The 18,253-nt window shown below is 39.4% G+C and overlaps 1 long non-coding RNA gene across 2 annotated transcripts in view; it reads right to left on the bottom strand.

Moving 5' to 3' along the window:
- The window catches only part of LOC115029700 (uncharacterized), a 129,297-nt gene extending 111,690 nt beyond the window's left edge, over positions 1-17,607 (bottom strand). For both annotated transcript variants that reach the window (XR_015045833.1, XR_003835245.2), the window contains exons 1-3: positions 17,497-17,607; positions 11,556-11,706; positions 11,308-11,402 (exon numbers count right to left, since the gene is read on the bottom strand). This is a non-coding gene — a long non-coding RNA (uncharacterized LOC115029700). The remainder of the gene's footprint in view (positions 1-11,307; positions 11,403-11,555; positions 11,707-17,496) is intronic.
- Between the last annotated feature and the right edge of the window lie 646 nt (positions 17,608-18,253).

The raw sequence follows: 18,253 nt of genomic DNA, 5'->3' as shown, positions 1-18,253 counted from the left end.
TCAAGGAACTCTACATAAAACCAGAGACACTGAAACTTATAGAAGGGAAAGTGAGGAAAAGCCTTGAAGATATGGGCACAGGAGGAAAATTCCTGAACAAAACAGCAATGGCTTGTGCTGTAAGATCAAGAATTGACAAATGGGGCCTCATAAAATTGCAAAGCTTCTGTAAGGCAAAGGACACTGTCAATAAGGCAAAAGGTCAACCAACGATTGGGAAAAGATCTCTACCAATCCTAAATCCAGTAGGAGGCTAATATCCAATATATACAAAGAACTCAAGAAGTTGGATTTCAGAAAACCAAATAACTCTATTAAAAAATGGGGTACAGATCTAAAAAAAGAATTTTCAACTGAGAAATACCAAATGCCTGAGAAGCACCTAAAAAAATGTTCAACATCCTTAGTCAACAGGGAAATGGTAATCAAAACAACCCTGAGGTTCCACCTTACACGAGTCAGAATGGCTAAGATCAAAAACTCAGGTGACTTAAAATGCTGGCAAGGATGGAACACCCCTCCATTGTTGGTGGGATTGCAAGCTGGTACAACTACCCTGGACATCAGTTTGGAAGTTCCTCAGAAAGTTGGATATAATTCTACTGGAAGATCCAGCAATACCACACCTGGGCATATACCCAGAAGATGTTCCAACCTGTAATAAGAACACATGCTCTACTATGTTCATAGCACGCTTATTTATAATAGCAAGAAGCTGGAAAGAACCCAGATGTCCCTCAACAGAGGAATGGATACAGAAAATATGGTAAATTTACACATTGGAGTACTACTCAGCTATTAAAAACAATTAACGAAATTCTTAGACAAATGGTTGGATCTGGAGGATATCATCCTGAGTGAGGTAAACCAATCACAAAAGAACACAAATGATATGAACTCACTGATAAGTGGATATTAGCCCAGAAGCCCAGAATACCCAAGATACAATTTGCAAAATGCATGAAACTCAAGAAGAAGGAAGACCAAAGTGTGGACACTTCTATCCTTCTTAGAAGGGGAAACAAAATAACCATTGAAGGAGTTACAGAGACAAAGTTCGAAGTAGAGACTGAAAGCATGGCCATCCAGAGACTGCCCTACCTAGGGATCCATCCCATAAACAAAGACCAAACCCAGACACTATTGCAGATGCCAACAAGAGGTTGCTGACAGGAGACTGATACAGCTGTCTTCTGAGAGTCTCTGCCAGTGCCTGACTAATACAGAAATAGATGCTCTCAGTCATCCATTAGATGGAGCACAGATTTCCCCAATGAAGGGGCTAGAGAAATTACCCAAGGAGCTGAAGGGGTTTGCAGCCCCCTAGGAAGAACAACATGAACTAACCAGTAACCCCAGAGCTCCTTGGGACTAAACCACCAATCAAAGAAAACACACGGAGAGACTCATGACTCCAGTTCCATATGTTGCTGAGGGTGGCTGAGTTGGTCATCAATGGGAGGAGAGGCCCTTGGTCGTATGAAGGTTCTATGCCCCAGTATAGGAGAATGTCTGGGCCAGGAAGTGGGAGTGGGTGAGTTGGGGAGCACGGGGTGGGGGAGAGGATAGAGTTTTGGAGGGGAAACTAGGAAAGGGGATAACATTTGAAAAGTAAATAAAGAAAATATCTAATAAAAATAAAAATATAAAATGCATAATAAAAAAAAGAATGCGAACCCGGCCTGATCAGGGGCACAAGTCCCTTCCGGTCCACTGCAGAACCAGGGTTCCTAGTCCGGGGAGTCTCTGGACACCCGAAAGGACCCACACAGAATCCCTCACGGGATCCTAAGACCGCTGGTGAGTGGAACACAGCATCTGCTCCAATCCAATCGCACGGAACCTGAGACTGCATTAACCAGGGAAGCAGATAACCCAGCCTGATCAGGGGCACAAGTCCCTTCCGGTCCACTCCAGCACCGGGGTTCCTGGTCCGGGGAGTCTTCGGACACCCCCAAGGCCCTCACAGGACCCTCCACTGGATCTTAAGACCTCTGGTAAGTGGAACACAACTTCTGCCAGGAGACAGATTTGAACACCAGATATCTGGGCACCTTCCCTGCAAGAGGAGAGCTTGCCTGCAGAGAGTACTCTGACCACTGAAATTAAGGAGAGAGCAAGTCCCCCAGGTCTGCTGATAGAAGCTAACATAATCACCTGAGGAACAAGCTCTAGAGAAAACTATAACAACTAGCTCCAGAGATTACCAGATGGCAAAAGGCAAACGTAAAAATCCTACTAACAGAAATCAAGACCACTCACCATCATCAGAACGCAGCAATCCCACCCCACCTAGTCCTGGGCACCCCAACACAACCGAAACGCTAGACCCAGATTTAAAAGCATATCTCATGATGATGGTAGAGGACATCAAGAAGGACTTTAATAACTCACTTAAATAAATACAGGATAACACTACTAAAGAGTTACAAGTCCTTAAAGAAAAACAGGAAAACACAACCAAACAGGTAGAAGTCCTTAAAGAAAAACAGGAAAGCACATCCAAACAGGTGATGGAAATGAACAAAACCATACTAGACATAAAAAGGGAAGTAGACACTATAAAGAAAACCCAATGTGAGGCAACACTGGAGATAGAAACCCTAGGAAAGAAATCTGGAACCATAGATGCAAGCATCAGCAACAGAATACAAGAGATGGAAGAGAGAATCTCAGGTGCAGAAGATTCCATAGAGAACATCGGCACAACAATCAAAGAAAATACAAACCTCAAAAAGATCCTAACTCAAAACATCCAGGAAATCCAGGACACAATGAGAAGACCAAACCTACGGTTAATAAGAGTTGATGACAATGAAGATTTTCAACTTAAAGGGCCATGAAATATCTTCAACAAAATTATAGAAGAAAACTTCCCAAACCTAAAGAAAGTGATGCCCATGAACATACAAGAAGCCTACAGAACTCGAAATAGACTGGACCAGAAAAGAAATTCCTCCCGACACATAATAATCAGAACAACAAATGCACTAAATAAAGATAGAATATTAAAAGCAGTAAGGGAAAAAGGTTAAATAACATATAAAGACAGGCCTATCAGAATTACACCAGACTTTTCACCAGAGACTATGAAAGCCAGAAGAGCCTGGACAGATGTTATACAAACACTAAGAGAACACAAATGCCAACCCAGATTACTATATCCGGCCAAACTCTCAATTACCATAGATGGAGAAACCAAAGTATTCCATGACAAAACCAAATTCACACATTATCTTTCCACGAAACCAGCCCTTCAACGGATAATAACAGAAAAAAACCCATACAAGGACGGAAATCACGCCCTAGAAAAAGCAAGAAAGTAATCCCTCAACAAACCAAAAAGAAGATAGCCACAAGAACAGAATGCCAACTCTAACAACAAAAATAAAAGGAAGCAACAATTACTTTTCCTTAATATCTCTTAATATCAATGGACTCAATTCCCCAATAAAAAGACATAGACTAACAGACTGGCTACACAAACATTCTGCTGCTTACAGGAAACCCATCTCAGGGAAAAAGACAGACACTACCTCAGAGTAAAAGGCTGGAAAACAATTTTCCAAGCAAATGGTCTGAAGAAACAAGCTGGAGTAGCCATTCTAATATTGAGTAAAATCGATTTCCAACCCAAAGTTATCAAAAAAGATAAGGAGGGACACTTCATATTCATCAAAGGTAAAATCTTCCAAGAGGAACTCTCAATTCTGAATATCTATGCTCCAAATGCAAGGGCAGCCACATTCATTAAAGACACTTTAGTAAAGCTCAAAGCACACATTGCAACTCACCCAATAATAGTGGGAGACTTCAACACACTACTTTCATCAATGGACAGATCGTGGAAACAGAAATTAAACAGGGACACAGTGAAACTAACAAAAGTTATGAAACAAATGGACTTAACAGATATCTACAGAACATTTTATCCTAAAACAAAAGGTTATACCTTCTTCTCAGCACCTCACGGGACCTTCTCCAAAATTGACCATATAATTGGTCACAAAACAGGCCTCAACAGATACAAAAATATGGAAATTTTCCCATGCATCCTATCAGAAAACCATGGACTAAGACTGATCTTCAATAACAACATAAATAATGGAAAGCCAACATTCATGTGGAAACTGAACAACACTCTCCTCAATGATACCTTGGTCAAGGAAGGAATAAGGAAAATAATTAAAGACTTTTAGAGTTTAATGAAAATGAATCCACAACATACCCAAACCTATGGCACACAATGAAAGCATTTCTAAGAGGGAAATTATAGCTCTGAGTGCCTCCAAAAAGAAACTGGAGAGAGCACACACTAGCAGCTTGACAACACATCTAAAAGCTCTAGAAAAAAAGGAAGAAAATTCACCCAAGAGGAGTAGACGGCAGGAAATAATCAAACTCAGGGGTGAAATCAACCAAGTGGAAACAAGAAGAACTATTCAAAGAATTAACCAAATGAAGAGTTGGTTCTTTGACAAAATCAACAAGATAGATAAACCCTTAGCTAGACTCACTAGAGGGCACAGGGACAACATCCTAATTAACAAAATCAGAAATGAAAAGGGAGACCTAACAACAGATCTTGAAGAAATCCAAAACACCATCAGATCCTTCTACAAAAGGCTATACTCAACAAAACTGGAAAACCTGGAGGAAATGGACAAATTTATAGACAGATACCAGGTACCAAAGTTAAATCAGGATCAAGTTAACAAACTAAACAGTCCCATATCCCCTAAAGAAATAGAAGCAGTCATTAATATTCTCCCAGCCAAAAAAATCCCAGGATCAGATGGGTTTAGTGCAGAGTTCTGCCAGACCTTCAAAGAAGATCTAATTCCAGTTCTGCACAAACAATTCCACAAAATAGAAGTAGAAGGAACTCTACCCAACTCATTCTATGAAGCCACAATTACTCTGATAACTAAACCACAGAAAGATCCAACAATGATAGGGAACTTCAGACAAATTTCCCTTATGAATATAGATGCAAAAATCCTCAATAAAATTCTCGCTAAAAGAATCCAAGAACACATTAAAGCAATCATCCATCCTGACCAAGTAGGTTTTATTCCAGGGATGCAGGGATGGTTTAATATACAGAAATCCATCAATGTAATCCATTATATAAACAAAGGCAAAGACAAAAAAGAAAACATGATCATCTGGTTGAATGCAGAAAAAGCATTCAACAAGATCCAACACCCATTCATGATAAAAGTCTTGGAAAGATCAGGAATTCAAGGCCCATACCTAAACATGATAAAAAGCATTCTACAGCAAACCAGTAGCCAACATCAAAGTAAATGGTGAGAACCTAGAAGCAATCCCACTAAAATCAGGGACAAGAAAAGGCTGTCCACTCTCTCCATACCTATTCAACATTGTACTTGAAGTCCTAGCCAGAGCAATTCGACAACAAAAAGAGATCACGGGGATACAAATTGGAAAAGATGAAGTCAAAATATAACTTTTTACAGATGATATGATAGTATATATAAGTGACCCTAAAAATTCCACCAGAGACCTCCTAAACCTGATAAACAGCTTCGGTGAAGTAGCTGGATATAAAATCAACTCAAACAAGTCAATGGCCTTTCTCTACACAAAGAATAAACAGGCTGAGAAAGAAATTAGGGAAACAACACCCTTCTCAATAGTCACAAATAATATAAAATATCTTGGCGTGACTCTAACTAAGGAAGTGAAAGATCTCTATGATAAGAACTTCAAGTCTCTGAAGAAAGAAATTAAAGAAGATCTCAGAAGATGGAAAGATCTCCCATGCTCATTGATTGGCAGGATCAATATTGTAAAAATGGCTATCTTGGCAAAAGCAATCTACAGATTCAATGCAATCCCTATCAAATTCCAACTCAATTCTTCAACGAATTAGAAAGAGCAATCTGCAACTTCATCTGGAATAACAAAATCGTAGGATAGCAAAAACTCTTCTCAAGGATAAAAGAACCTCTGGTGGAATCACCATGCCTGACCTAAAGCTTTACTACAGAGCAATTGTGATAAAAACTGCATGGTATTGGTATAGTGACAGACAAGTAGACCAATGGAATAGAATTGAAGACCCAGAAATGAACCCACACACCTATGGTCACTTGATCTTCGACAAGGGAGCTAAAACCATCCAGTGGAAGAAAGACAGCATTTTCAACAAATGGTGCTGGCACAACTGGTTGTTATCATGTAGAAGAATGCGAATTGATCCATTCCTATCTCCGTGTACAATCATCACATCTAAGTGGATCAAGGAACTTCACATAAAACCAGAGACACTCAAACTTATAGAGGAGAAAGTGGGCAAAAGCCTTGAAGATATGTGGACAGGGGAGAAATTCCTGAATAGAACATCAATGGCTTGTGCTGTAAGATCGAGAATTGACAAATGGGACCTCATGAAACTGCAGAGCTTCTGCAAGGCATAAGACACTGTCAATAAGACAAAAAGACCACCAACAGATTGGGAAAGGATCTTTACCTATCATAAATCAGATCGGGGACTAATATTCAATATATATAAAGAACTCAAGAAGGTGGACTGCAGAAAATCAAATAAACCCATTAAAAAATGGGGCTCAGGACTGAACATAGAATTCTCACCTGAGGAATACCGAATGGCAGAGAAGCACCTGAAAAAATGTTCAACATCCTTAATCATCAGGGAAATGCAAATCAAAACAACCCTGAGATTCCTCCTCACACCAGTCAGAATGGCTAAGATCAAAAATTCAGGTGACAGCAGATGCTGTCGAGGATGTGGAGAAAGAGAAACACTCCTCCATTATTGGTGGGATGGCAAGCTTGTACAACCACTCTGGAAATCAGTCTGGAGGTTCCTTGGAAAATTGGACATAGTACTACCGGAGGATCCAGCAATACCTCTCCTGGGCATATATCCAGAAGATGTCCCAACTGGTAAGAAGGACACATGCTCAACTATGTTCATAGCAGCCTTATTTATAATAGCCAGAAGCTGGAAAGAACCCAGATGCCCCTCAACAGAGGAACGGATACAGAAAATGTGGTACATATACACAATGGAATACTACTCTGCTATTAAAAAGAATGAATTTATGAAATTCCTAGGCAAATGGATGGACCTGGAGGGCATCATCCTGAGTGAGGTAACACAATCACAAAGGAACTCACACAATATGTACTCACTGATAAGTGGATATTAGTCCAAAACTTGGGATACCCAAGATATAAGATACAATTTCCTAAACGCATGAAACTCAAGAAGAATGAAGACCAAAGTGTGGACACTATGCCCCTTCTTAGAATTGGGAACAAAACACCCATGGAAGGAGTTACAGAGACAAAGTTTGGAGCTGTGATGAAAGGATGGACCATCTAGAGACTGCCATATCCAGGGATCCATCCCATAATCAGCTTCCAAATGCTGACACCATTGCATACACTAGCAAGATTTTGCTGAAAGGACCCAGATATAGCTGTCTCTTGTGAGACTATGCCGTGGCCTAGCAAACACAGAAGTGGATGCTCACAGTCAGCTATTGCATGGATCACAGGGCTCTCAATGGAGGACCTAGAGAAAGTACCCAAGGAGCTAAAGGGATCTGCAACCCTATAGTTGGAACATCATTATGAACTAACCAGTACCCCGGAGCTCTTGACTCTAGCTGCGTATGTATCAAAAGATGGCCTAGTCGGCCATCACTTGAAAGAGAGGCCCATTGGACAAGCAAACTTTTTATGCCCCATTACAGGGGAACGTCAGGCCAAAAAAATGGGAGTGGGTGGGTAGGGAAGTGGGGGTGGAAGATTGGGGGACTTTTGGGATAGCATTGGAAATGTAATTGAGAAAAATACGTAATAAAAAATATTAAAAATTTAAAAAAAGAATGCAAATCAGAGCTAGAATGATAACTCAGGGGTTAGAAGTGCTGAATGCTCTCCCAGAGAACCAAAGGGATTCATAGAAACCACAATGTTGTAAAACAAAGGTAAAAAAAAAATCAGTAACTCTAGTTCCAGGGAATCTAATACTTTCTTCTAGCCTCCATGGGTACCAGGCACACATATGGTGCATAGACGTACATGCAGGCAAATCACCCACACATATAAAAGTACTTTTTAAGAAAATGTAAATCAGACTCTCTTTTGTATGAACATTTATTCTGTTCCATTTTGTTTTGTTTGTTTTGTTTTCCTTTTTTTTAGATTTATTTATTTATTTATTATATGTAAGTACACTGTTGCTGTCTTCAGAGACCCTAGAAGAGGGCATCTGATCTCCTTACAAATGGTTGTGAGCCATCATGAGGTTGCTCGGATTTGAACTCATGATCTTCAGAAGAGCAGTCAGCGCTCTTAACCACTGAGCCATCTCTCCAGCCCCCTTGTTTTCCTTTTTTTTCTTTAAGAGAAAAGAGCATGGTGGTGTGTTAGAGAGCATCTGGAAGGAATTGATGGAGAGGTAATAATATGATAAAAAATATTGTATGAAATTTTCAAAAAGTAAAAGCATTTTATAAATAATATAGTATAAAATGATGGTTGCATGTTTAGAGTCTTAACTTTTTTTATAATCAGAGCTATGTATGTAACTTTCATTCTACTAGTTAATTGTATATGATCAGTGCTATCAATATTTCTAAAAAAACAAATACTAAAACTGATAGAGAATTCCATGTTAATGTGAACACACAATTATAGGTTGAAAGGTTACATGATCTAAAATACAACCCTGGAGCCCCAGAGATGGCTCAACTGCTCAATAGAATGTGCACTGCTCTTACAAAAAACCCACTTGGTTCCCAAAACCACCTAGCACTCCAGTTGCAGAGAATCCACTGTCCTCTTCTAGCCTCCATAGATAACTACAATTGTATGCGTATACCTACACAGAGACACAAATGAATATACATGATTAAAATAAAAATAATTTTTAAAGATAAATGAGGCCTCATGGACTTTTTCTTGCTTACTCTGGCATGTCTGTTTGTGAAGTCTTTGGCTCCCATTAAGCATGCTAAAAACTTAATGAGTGTACTTTCTGATGTTTTTAAGAGACACAATCTCACAACACACTTCCTGATCCTCTACTCTTAAAGTCATTCATGCCCCTATTTCTTAATGTTCTCTAAACCTTAGGTGTGATAATATTTTGAATTTGGAGGAGAGAGGGAGGTAGCATATAGAATATTGTAGGAAGGAAAAGGAATTCAGTAATTTTGTAATTATATTATAATCTCAACACTAAAATAAAAAAATTAAAATGATATAAGTTGTTTCTACCAGTTCAAGGATCATAAATATACTCTAATTTTTCAGAGCTTTCCTTAAACCCATCAGTGTCTTATAATCGGAAAGGTCATACATCACTCAACAATAAAACCACACAAAGAAGAATCTTGCAGATTGAGCAGTGAAGCCGCAATAAGCAAGTTGTTTGGGAAAATTATTCAGGCTTGTACCTCACAACCTTTGGTTCTAACATCTGTTCTGTTACTTAAAGGGTACTAAGCCTTGAAGAGTGTTATTCATTCACAATACAAGAAAGAAAGATAATATTGTACTGAATCAAAATAATGTATGAGAGAAAGCTCACAGTATCCAACAAAGAATCATCTCTGGATAATTTTTTCTTCAAGTGAAGTATATGCATATGCTTTATTTCACAAAGGTGTATGCCCTAATAAACACATTGCAGATTGAAAATAGCATATGTTGAAAATGTTCTTCATTTGGAGCTAAAACAAAAGGATGGACCATCCAGAGACTACCCCACCTGGAGATCTATCCCATAATCAGCCACCAAACCCAGACACTATTGCATATGCCAGCAAGATTTTCCTGAAGGGACCCTGATATAGCTGTCTCATGTGAGGCTAGGCCAGTGCCTGGAAAATACAGAAGTGGATGCTCACAGTCATCTATAAGATGGAACACCGGGCTCCCAATGGAGGAGCTAGAGAAAGTACCCAAGAGCTGAAGGGGTCTGCAACCCTATAGGTGGAACAACAATATGAACTAATCAGTACCCCCAGAACTCATGTAAGAGAAGATGGCCTAGTTGGCCATCATTGGGAAGAGAGGCCCCTTGGTCTTGCAAACTTTATATTCCCCAGTACAGGGGAATGCCAGGACCAAGAAGTAGGAGTGGGTGGGTAGGGGAGCTGGGCAGGGGGGAAGGTATAGGGTATTTTCGGGATAGCATTTGAAATATAAATGAAGAAAATATCTAATAAAAATTGAAAAAAAAGTTCTTCATACAACCTCACTAAAAGTGAAACCCTAATTTAGACTCTCTTAAATGTGCTCAGAACAGTGATATTAACCTACAGTAGGGCAAAATTATCTAACACAAAAGCCATTTGACAATAAAATATTCAATACTTCATGTAATTCATCAGATACTATATTGAAAATATAAAACTTAATAGTTGTATGTATATGCCTCATGCCAAAAAGTCAGAGTCAGTCATCTACAAATAAATCACTACACAATTTGAGTACTATGGTGGGTACCCTGGGAGACAGAAATATAAGCGTGAAAAAATTTACTCATGAGCAGAAACGATAAGCCCACTCATATTGAATGTTGCTGGAGGAGTGGATTGGTGAAAACACACTCAGAAGAGCAAGTTTAAAGTACCCTACTAAAATGTGTTACTTATAATTAGTGAGCTAGAAACAAGAGAGAGTCTTAATTGACTTAGTTTGGCTGGCTCTCACTCATGGCTTCATTATAGACACAGACAAGCTGGGATTCTAAAAAGCTGAAACAGACCAGGCTGTACTAGTTCCCTACATTTCCTCAAAGGTAAAACATAGATATTGGTGAAAGGCTTATAAAACATACAACAACCCGAGAGATCCTATAAACCTTATATTCAGAGGAAGAGAAAGCCATTGTGTTTCTAGAATTGACCATCCACTAGCAATCATAGTTAGACTTCCTGATACAACATAATCCTTAGCTACCTGATCATGTTAATCCAATGTTGGATCCAACAAAAAATAATCTTCAAGCTCCATGTGAAACCATAGGTTACCATCGCTAAGGACATCTGTGCTGCAATTGTGTTTTTTCTCACTCTTGCCTTGAAAGGACAGGATCTAGAAAATGTTCTGTGTACCTCAGATGCCAAGTTCTTCTCTGACATTAGCTGATCCTGTCTCTGTTCATATAAATGAGACATACAAAGGACCTTGAAGATTAAATATGATTCTCAGGCATCAGTCTGCACATAGCATATGCTAAAATCTCCATAGTATCTAATCTTAAACTCTCATGTTATACCATTGTGCCAGTCTTACCTCCCAATTTCCATCCCTTTCTGCTCATTTGTTCCATCATCATAAAATCCCTGGCATGTTTTATGTGTCATTCATTACAGATGCATGCCGCATACCTACAACAATTCAGCAAAGATAAATAATTATATCACAGACCAGAAACATTCAAAACCATAAAATTCAAATTATGGAAGCTTGCTTATATTCTAATTTCTCAACACTTATAATAAACTATGCCCTGAACCATCACTGTAAACTTAAAACATCACCTGATAACACAACTTGAGGAAGGTCACTTCCCAGGCTGTTAGCCCAAATACATTTTCTGAGAGCTTTCAGGTTGAAGACTTAGTTATTCAAGCAATGTTGGTCAGATGGCCTTGCTTCTTTATCACATGTGTTGAGACATGGCAACTGAACCTGCAAAGAAAGAAAATGATGCAAAAAGAGTACAGTGAAAGAAAGAACACTCGAAGAAAGTGACCATCCTTATAGCTCAACCACAAAAGCAGCTTCCCCTCACTTTTGTACTGCATTCTAGTTTGGCCAACCAAGTCATGGAATCGAATTTTTAAAAAAAGAAAGAGAGATACACAGCTGTCTGAGTCACAGAAAGCAAAGATCCCTGATAGCTGGCAAGGCAAGGAATATGCCTGCTACTGCTCTCAAGAGGCCAGGAGGACCTGCTGTTCTGCTCATCTGAAAGACAAACTGCTACCACTTTGTTGTTAACATTTGGGAAAGACTTGGAAACTTGATCATTCTGTCTTGAATTTGTTTGTGGAGAGAACAAACCTGAAACTTGTACTCATGTTCTTTGAAGACAAGCTAACAAGGATAAGGGAATGTGAACTTAGTGAAAACATGGTTTTCTTTTATTTATCTCTCTGCATTCCATCTCCCAAAGATAGAACTAGTCTTAGCAGGGTGTGTGTTGAATACATCTGAATCTCTTGGGTCATTAGCAAAAATCCAGTCTTTCTGCTCAGGTAATTATTCATTAGAGACCAGAAAAAGCTATTTACTGTCTCCAACAACTAGACTATGTATGCAAATTACCTAAAGATAATGTGATTAAAACCAGACTTACTTGTTGGAAATGCCCACTAATTACTTTTACACTTCAGTTTCCATAGTTACAAATCTGTGGCTGTTTGGAGAGAACTGGTGCACAAGGTAATCACTGGACTGGTTTATTCACTGTGAACAATTCCAGGACCACAATGAATATGAACACTTAACTGAAAAAGTCTCTCTTCAGAGTTAGCATAGTCTGCTTGCTGCCATCATTCTCAAATCACCTATAATAGCCAGCCATGTCTCATTGCAAATATTGATGGGATTTGTGGCAATTTGGATCTTAATACAGGAAAAAAATAATAGCAAACACCAATGTAAATTTTAATTCAGTATGAAAGAGGGTGAATATCTACCTTCTGGTAGACATAGCTCATACAAAAGTTCTTTTATAGTGATACTGAAAAGTCATTTCTTCTAGATAAGAAAGTCTGTTAGGCATTTCTTTAAATTTTTTAATATAAAAATATTTCATACTATCTATTCCAATCACAGTTTCCTCTTTTCCAACTCTTCCCAAATCCACCTTTCTTCTCTACCTATAAACCTCCACATACTTTCCTCTTTAGAAAACAAATAGGCAAAAAATATTAAGAAAAAAGAAAAAAAAACACAAGAAACAAACAGCTGGCACATATATGGGCTTGCCCCTGAACCAAGCCCCTATCCTCTGTCCTCTTGTGGAATGAATATGGGATAAGTCACTCCTTTGGCAGAAATAGCAGGAGATCCAGGATCCAATGTCTCAGAGATCTGCTATGCAGTCTGGCCACGAACTTGACTGAACCTGAGGTTCTGCCCAGATAACCTTGTTAAGGGATGGAAACCTCACAAAGCCACTCTGAACTTATAGTCTTTTATCTAGTCTGTTCTCCCTTTCCTGAAATCTTTTGGCATTTTGGACATTCACATCATAATACCAAAAAAAAAAAAATACAAAACTTGATATTTTACAAACTCATCAAATGATTTCAACAATACTTAAAATGAGCATGTTACACAGATCACAGAGTCCAAAGGCATCTTAAACCTCTTTCCATTTCACACTGCCTGAGCCTAAAAGGCTGGATTCTTTTGGCTCATCTAATTTCAAGCCCTTCTCCAACTCGTCATTGTGGACTCATTGTGTTCTGTTTGCAATCATCTCTCCTGACTTACTGACACTTATTCCATCAGTAGCACCTACTTCAAGTTCTTTGGCCACCTGATACTAAGTTCCTTATTTTGTAGAAATTTATTTTATTCAAAACACTAACGGAGGTTACTTTGATGTGTTGCTTAGTTGGCAGGGTATAAGAACAGTGCCACTTCCAGCTTGTTCATAGTTTTACATCTTCAGTGCCAGCAAAGTGCATGGTACATAGCCATCCTTCCCAAATTATACACTGAATGATTCACTTTTCCAACTTTTACTTCTCACAGTTCAATGTAATCTTTAGTGTGTATGTTGAATATGAAAATTTCAAGAGAAAGTTTGGACAGTGACTCTGGAAGCAATATATTTAGGATATGGATGCAATGGTGAGATTTTTAAATACAGTAATAAAAATAGAACAAAGTATTAGCCTCTTTATATGGTGAAACTCTCAAGAATAAAGCTGTTATGCTTGTAGAGAACATACACAAAGTGACTAGAATGTATTTATCTACTTTCCTATAAAAGTTACTGGAAATTATAGGACATATTCTTGGGAATTGTTACTGTGACCTTATGATATAATCCAAGGCTTGTATCTGCACAATGAATTCAAAGAGCTGAGCAGCTTGCAAAGTTGACAGAAATTCGATTTCACTCTATGACAGGCCCTTGAATAGCATTAAATGCAGCATATATTAATAATATAGAAATGACTTGGTGTGCTCATGGTGTGTTTCTCCCATTGTATAGCCCTTCCTGACATCTGAGAGAGGAATGGAGTGGATGACATAGAGTTCAATGCCTGGCTTAACTATGAGACATGTGTGCCTAGTTGATGCTTTATGCCCAAAGGTCTTGGTAAAAATAATGTATGATAAAAAAATGAAAAGCATTTTGTTAATTATAAAAGACGAGCAGCTGACTGAAACAAGGACCTTGAGAAGTCTTGTGGAAGAGTTGGTGAAAGGTTTTAAGAACCAAAAGAGGATAGGAACTCAAGAAGACGAATAGAGTCAACTAACCTGGACCCTTAGGGTCTCCCAGAGACTGAACCATCAACCAAAGAGCATACAAGGGCTGAAGCTAACACACACGCACACACAAACACATGAATATGTAGAAGATCAGTGGCTTGGTCTTCATGCAGGTCCCTCAACAAGTGGAGGAAGGGTTGTTCCTGACTTTGTTGTCTGCCTGTGGATCCTGTTCCTCTAACTGGGCCCTCTTGTCTGGCCTCAGTTGAAGGGATTGCCTAGTCCTGAAGTGATAAGAGGTACCAAGGTGGGTTGTTAGCCAGGGGAGAACCTCCCACTTCTCAGGTAAAAGGGATGGTTAAGAAAGGAGCTGTGAAAGTGGTGAACTGGGAGGATGAGGGAGCTGTGATGAGGAAGTAAAGTGAATAAATAAATAAATAAATAAATAAATAAATAAATAATGGGGACCATATAATGAGGAAACATAAGGTAGATTGTTCTCTTGGGGACAATGGGTAAAAATCTTTTTTTTTTACATGTTTTGTTGGTTTTGTTTTCATTTGTGTTCTTCCTCCCCATTCCTTCCTTCCTCCTTTGCTGAGCCAGTCTCACTCTGCAATTCATACTATCCCAGAATTCATTCTGCTGCATGGAGTGTCCTGTAATTCACAGTCTTCCTGTCCCAACATCTGACATAATAGCATCTCATAGCGGATCTGTCCCAGTTCCATTTAGCAAGCTGCCTGTGCTTAAATGCTGGCAGATTGCTTTTCTCCCTACATAACTAATGAGGTGCTGACAGAGATATTCATTATACCTTGTACCAGTCTGAATGGGGTGGTTGCATTCTAAACCATCTTTGTTTTCTGAGCTAAGCATAACTTGGAGCTTTATATTAAATGCCACTAGTGTTTTAACTCATGTGTTTTCTGGTGATGTTCCTGTATTTGACACCATCTGAAACAAACCAGGAATTTCTACCTTCATGCTAAACTCCTTGTTTGTGGCCATTGTATAGTACAGTACAAAACAGAGGCCGGTATACCTCAATTCTCAGCATTTTTTTTATTAGTTTCCTAGAACATACAGAATCTTCCTGAAAGATTCTTTAAAGGAATTCTATGGATAAAGAGTAGACATATTAAGCTACCTGGATTGCTTAACAACCATTCCTGTCTAATGTTCCTCATATAAGTCTCATTGAAACCATCTACCCTGTAGTTTTAACTTTGCAAACCTTGGATCAACATACCATCAGACTTTCTGTAACTCCCATTTTGGTTTTCTTCTTGCTCCATCTTCACTGGAGTAGAGCAGTACATGATGAGTCTTTAGGCATGTTAATCTTTCCTCTGCTTGGAAAGAGGAAACCAATCAAGCACACAAAGCCCCTACAGAAGGAGCTAGAGAAGGTACCCAAGGAGCTAAAGAGGTTGGCAACCCTATAGGAGGATCAACAATATGAACTAACCAGTACCCCACAGAACTGTGTCTCTAGTTGCATATGTAGCACAGGATGGCCTAGTTATCCACAGATGGGAGGAGAGACCCTTGGTTTTGGGAAGATCATATGCCCCAGTATAGGGGAACGCCAGGGCCAGGAAGTGGGAGTGGGTGGTTTAGGGAGCAGGGCAGGGGGAGGGTATAGGGGACTTTCAGGAAAACCTTATGAAATGTAAATGAAGAAAATATCTAATAAACAAATTTTTAAAAAAGACTATAGCTGGTAAAGCCAGTGATGATATTTGAGCTTAGAGAAACAGGTTATATGTATGTCAGGAGCCTGGTGGGTGACTGAGACAGGCCAGCCAATTTTCTCTCTCGCTCTGCCAAAGAAAATCTCTTTTGAGAACCCTGCTTCAGTGGAAACTAATCATGAGGAATTGCAAACAGACACTGAGAGACACAAACCAGGAGCTCAAAGCAGAAACCATGGGAGTAGATAACAGCAGTCTTTAGTAGCAACCTGAGGCAGACTAGATCCTTTGGCTGTTGCAACCTGATAGGACAACTACAAAGTCTCCATAGAATGTTGCTATCAAACTAGTAACTACATGGTTGTATCCCAAACACTTTCCAGGCTTGAAGACTGATTGATTTTCTCTGTGTCCTCAAGAGACCCTTTCTGTTAGAGGTTACTGAGTATACCTCCTGCATATTTGATGTTGCCCTGTTACTGTAATCACCACACTCCTTGTATATCACTTTCAGAACCCCACACTGTCATGTTGATTCACTTGCTATTATAGTCTTAGGATACATGGCTCCAATGTCATTCTCTCTGGTATTCACACAGAGTGGAGTGGATTCTCTTCCAAATCTTGGTCTTGTGGTTGGCTTCTCGTTATTCTCTCATTACTTCATCCAGATAGTTCTACTGCCAGCTGGCTTGCTGGACTCTACCTATTACCTGCTGCCAAGTTCTCTAAATTCTCATTCCGCCCATCTGGAAGCAGGCCTTCAAGATGGCAAAGTGTGGTATCATATTGGTGTCTTGCCAAGAGATAATAAAGCTTTCTTCCTGTCACCTGTTTTCCATGTGGCTTCCTGCACTGCCTGCTATGACTAGCCATGCTCCATTTTGGACCTGGCCTGGGTTTACCTATCTAGTACCCCAATGCTGCCTATCTGTGGACTGTCTGTTACTGTACTTATTCAAGAAGATGCTTTTGCCTTATCTGAGTGACTTGTAGTAATTGCTTAAATGATCCTTTCACTCAACTAATGACTCACTGACTTAGGTTTGAAGGAGACTTTGTGTGCATGATGATATTAAAAAACCAAGAACACCACCAAACTTCTTAGACAACTGTTCAGGGTCCTCTCAATCTGACTTCTATCTGCTCAAGTGAGTCCTCTGCCACATAAGTTCCTAGATTTATTTCATGTGTTCCTTCATGGGCATTTTTTTTTTCTGCTAAACTATACTATACCCCCACCAAGTGCCCTCTACCTTCTAGAATCCTATACAACTATCATGTAATCCATTAACTCTGCTTATAGACAGCCTTGGGTACTTACTATTTGCCAAACACAATGCTAGGTGGAAGTCACTCAAATAAGTATAGAATTTCTTGTTTGTTGCGGCTGGCCAGCGACTCACATGTCTGGGTTCTAACCTGGAAGGCATCCTGGAATCTGGAAGAGAAGAGAGGGCTAGGCGACACGAGAAAGATGAAACCAAGACAACGGTCTGATCAAGGTTCGATTTTACTATTCCAGACACTGGGTTATGAAGCAGGGGAAAGGGGCCCATTCCGGCCAAATCATCACGTGTTTGGCTCCTGAACAGCCAGGCAGCAGGCAGCAGCAGTGGGAGTGGCAGGCTCCACCCCATGCTCTCTTCTTGCTAACAGTGAAACCTGAGCAACCAGGTTTCAGGCTGAGGGGAGGGGGAGGTACACTTGTTACCAAAGATTTATAGTCTGAGAAAATGAGTCAAACATGCAATCAATGAATAAATTCCTATCTTGGAAATAGACAATGGCCATCAGTCTCAAGGATTAGGGAGGTTTTCCAAATATAGAACAGATTCAATAGAGAGGCCAAGTAAAAGAGGAAGCTGCAAATACTACCTAGTACCTAGAGAAGACACAGAAAGAGCTTAAAGAAGCAGAGTCTTGACCTAGATCTTTAATTAATGATAAACAAGTATATGTTAAGTTTCAGGAGTAGGGAGGTCAGAAGAAAAAGTGTAGATCCATGTCATATTACTACAAAAAGCAGTAAATGGAAGCAGGACAGTCATAGTATAAGATGGAGAGGGAAGCACAAAACA

This window comes from Mus caroli, unplaced genomic scaffold (genome assembly GCF_978045245.1).
Source record: "Mus caroli unplaced genomic scaffold, Mus_caroli_1 scaffold_18, whole genome shotgun sequence".
Lineage (NCBI taxonomy): Eukaryota > Metazoa > Chordata > Mammalia > Rodentia > Muridae > Mus > Mus caroli.
Note: the sequence above shows the minus strand (reverse complement) of the source record. Positions and strands in the feature narration are given on the sequence as shown.